Genomic DNA, 4,287 nt, shown 5'->3' with positions numbered 1-4,287 from the left:
CACATGAATGTGTGTAGAAGCTTTATTCATAATTGCCAAAACTTGGAAGCAACCAACATGTCATTTAATAGGTGAGTGGATAAACAAAGATGTGTAATATCCGTACAATGGAATATTATTCAGTGATAAGAAGAAATGAGGTATTAAGCCAGGAAAAGACATGGAGGAGCCTTAAATGTACATTACTAAGTGAAAGAAACCAATCTGAAAAAGCTACATACTGTATGATTCAAACTATAATATATGTTAAGCTGTAAAAAGATCAGTGGTCCCCAAATACTGGGGAGAGGAAGGGATGAATAAGTGGATCACAGGGGATTTTTAGGGCAGTGAAAGGAATATTTTCTAGGATACTGTACTTCCCTGGTGGCACAATGGTTAAAAATCCACCTGCCAATGCAAGGGACATGGGTTTGAGCCCTGGTTCAGGAAGATCCCTCACACCATGGAGGAACTAAGCCCATGTGCCACAACTACTGAGCCTGAGCTCTAGAGTCCGTGAGCCACAACTACTGAGCCTGCGTGCCACAGCTAAGCCCATGTGCCTAGAGCCTGTGCTCCACAACAAGAGAAGCCACCACAATGAGAAGACCGTGCACTGCAAGGAAGAGTAACCCCGCTTGACACAACTAGAGATAGCCCACGTGCAGCAACGAAGACCCAACGCAGCCAAAATAAATAAATAAATTAATTAATTTTTAAAAAAAGAGTGAACCCTAATGTAAACTATGAACTTTAGTTAGTAATATATCAATATTGGCTTACCAATTATAACAAATATACCACACTAATGCAAGATGTTAAAAATAGGGGAAATGTGCGGGGAGGGAGTGATGGAATGTATGGAAGCTATAATTGCTCAATAAAAGTCTTTTAATTAAAAAAAGTTAATTGACAAAGGGAAGTTTTGAAATGTGTACTGAGTATTTTTTAAAATTTATTTTTATTTAACTATAGTTTATTTACAATATTGTGTTAGTTTCAGGTGTACAGCTTCAAATTCTTTTCCATTATAGATTATTACAAGATATTGAGTATAGTTTCCTGTGCTAAAAAGTAAATCTTTGTTGTTTATCTATTTTATATACAGTGGTATGTATCTGTTAATCCCTTACTCCTAATTTATCCCACCCCTTCCCCTTTCCATTTGGTAACCATAGGTTTGTTTTCTATGTCTGTGAGTGTGTTTCTGTTTTGTAAATAAGTTCATTTGTGTCATATTTTAGACTCCACAAGTAAGTGATATCATATGGTATTTGTCTTTCTCTTTCTGACTTACTTTACTTAGCATGATAATCCCTAGGTCCGTCTATGTTTCTGCAAATGGTAGGGTTTCATTCTTTTTTTATGGCTGAGTAATATTCCATTATATATATATTATAGTATATATTACTATATATATTATACATACTATATACATAGTATGTAATATATACATTATATATATAATGGAATATATATATCACATCTTCTTTATCCATTCATCTGTTGATGGGGCACTTAGGTTGCTTCAATGTCTTGGCTTTTTTTCTTTTTCTTTTTTTAAAGAATGAAAGAGAGGGCGCTGGCCATGGCTGCAGCGTCCGTCGTATCCACTTTGGCCACCCTGCTGCTCCAGCCCGGCACAGAGCTGTTGCCTCCACCATCGCCCCTTCCAGCAATCAGCAGTCCGAAATGAAGCTATTGTCAATGCTGGAAGGAAACTTGCCAAGCAGATCAAGCAGGACGTGCAGCAGGAGCTGGAAGTGTGGGTGGTGTCAGGCAACAAAGGACCGCACCTGAGCGCGGTTTTGGTTGGCGAGAATCCCGCAAGTCACTCCTCTGTCCTCCACAAAACCAGAGTAGCTGCCGATGTGGGAATCAACCGTGAGACAATTGTGAAACCAGCTTCAATTTCAGAGGAAGAACTGTTGAATTTAATCAATAAACTAAATAATGATGATAATGTAGATGGCCTCCTCGTTCAGCTGCCTCTTCCAGAGCACATTGATGAGAGAAAGATCTGCAATGCTGTTTCTCCAGACAAAGATGGTGATGGCTTTCATGTAATTAACATAGGGCGAATGTGTTTGGACCAGAATTCCATGTTACCAGCTACTCCATGGGGTGTGTAGGAAATAATTAAGCAAACTGGCATTCCAACCCTAGGGAAGAATGTGGGTGTGGATGGAAGGTTAAAAAATGTTGGAGTGCCCATTGCAGTGTTACTACACACCGGAGGGGCACACGAACATCCTGGAGGTGATGCCGCTGTCATAATTTCTCATCCATACACTCCCAAGGAGCAGCTGAAGAAACATACAGCTCTTGCAGATATTGTCGTCTCCGCTGCAGGCATTCCAAATCTGATCACAGCCAATATGATTAAGGAAGGAGCAGCTGTCATTGATGTGGAAATAAATAGAATTCAAGATCCCATAACTGCTAAACCCAAGTTGGTTGGAGATGTGGATTTTGAAGGAGTCAGGAAGAAAGCCGGTTACATCACTCCAGTCCCTGGGGGGTGTTGGTCCCATGACAGTGGCAATGCTAATGAGGAATACCATTACTTCTGCAAAAAAAGTGCTGAGGCTTGAAGAGCGGGAAGTAGTGAAGTCTAAGGAGCTTGGAGTAGCAAGTAATTAACTATTGTGTCTTCTGTGTCATGCACAGCACTCCAAGCTAGTTCACGAGGAAAACCAGGCCGATAGAAGTGCAATATTTATTCTACTTAAATGATTTAAAACAATGCTTTGTATTTATTTGTAAGCTTAAATGGGTGGGTATTTGCACACATAGTTCTGCAGTTATCCACCAGGGAGCACGCTGCTATCGTGCAGGATCATGCGATCCAGCCAAGAGAAGCCATTAACCTACTGATTAACAGGGGGACACTCTCACATTGAGAATGGCTGCCTAACTTTGTCAAGCCACTTCGGTTAAAATTTGTCTTTTTTAGGAGGGCAGCTATGCTCACTAGACCACCAACGCTGCACAAATTTGTCTTTTCTACAATTGCATTTCCCAAGTGCTATTCCAATAATGAGTTGATGCTCACTTTAGGTTCCAAACCTCTTGAGTTCAACTGGTCAAGCCAAAGGAAAAATGTTGCAAGAGAAAATTAGGGAAAAGGTAAAAAGAAAGAAATGATGGTAATTGAGTGGAAAAAAAATTACCCTAATTTAATATATGTATTGATTGATAGCCAGAAGAAAAACTACATGTTAATAGTCTCCTAAGCTGTCATTTTGTAGCTTAGTCATTAGGAAAATGTTTGGGGTTGTTTCATTTGCTATTAGCCCTCGTTTTATGTTCGTTACTGTTTCTGAGGTCTCCCCATTTTAGTTTTCTAGGATTGACAGTCTTATTTTATAAATTAGTCACGTGTGTTGTCATACTTGACTTTCCTACATCCTTCAACTTCATTGTCAAAGTTTTATACTGGTGGGGGTGTCTGTATGGTTTCTTTAGTGTATCTTGAAACCTGTATTTGGACAACGTAACTTGGCCTTGATGATCATTAGGGCAGCTCGTATAAGTATGCAACTTACTTTTCCACCAAAGAACTGTCAACAGCTGCCAGCTTTTCTCTGATGCACCTGTTGGCTTTCCTCGATTGATTTCTGAGAACTTGAGTTAATACTGAATTTAATCAGAATGTCTGATTAAAGGACTTTTTGCTTCATTTTGTTTTTTTAAATGAAACACTCTGACCGGTATAGAATAATAAAAAAAAAAAGAATGAAAGAAAAAACACATGAAGAAATTTTATGATGACAATGACTTAATACTGAGATTAAAAATTTCTAAATATTTATGAAAACAGACTATGAATCCATGAAGTATTTATCATGACTTAGTGAATCAGGATAGGGCATCATCTTTCCTAAACAATTATCAAATATTTATTCAATATTTTACTCATAAAATGACCCATCTTAGGTCCTAGGAGAGAACTATATATATGTCCCTGCCCTCAAAGAGTATACAGTTTAGTCAAGGAAAAAACATAATAAAAACCATAAAATGTCTAAGAATATAAATAATGTCTGCCAAGTACCAGGTTAAGTGGGACAGATATACACACTCTAGGAATTCTACATGCAAAACATCACTTCATAATGCTTTGTACAAATGACAGAATTTTACAGCTGGAAGGGTCTTTAGAGATCATCTAGGTCAGCCCTTTATTTTATAGATGAGTGTTTTGAGACCAAGATATTAGAGGCCAGAATTCATCATTTAATCATTCATCTATTCATTCAACAAATCTTTGTTGACTATCTCCTATGGATCAAGCACTTTGCT

The 4,287-nt window shown here is 38.2% G+C and overlaps 1 pseudogene across 1 annotated transcript; it reads left to right on the top strand.

The window, feature by feature from the left end:
* The first annotated feature begins 1,570 nt into the window (after window positions 1–1,570).
* On the top strand, window positions 1,571–2,625 carry LOC309961502 (bifunctional methylenetetrahydrofolate dehydrogenase/cyclohydrolase, mitochondrial-like; annotated as a pseudogene). Its single transcript has one exon. The product of its transcript is annotated as a bifunctional methylenetetrahydrofolate dehydrogenase/cyclohydrolase, mitochondrial-like (transcript).
* Window positions 2,626–4,287: the final 1,662 nt, after the last annotated feature.

This window comes from Leucopleurus acutus (genome assembly GCF_964270905.1).
Source record: "Leucopleurus acutus genome assembly, chromosome: 4".
In the NCBI taxonomy this organism is placed as follows: domain Eukaryota; kingdom Metazoa; phylum Chordata; class Mammalia; order Artiodactyla; family Delphinidae; genus Leucopleurus; species Leucopleurus acutus.
Note: the sequence above shows the minus strand (reverse complement) of the source record. Positions and strands in the feature narration are given on the sequence as shown.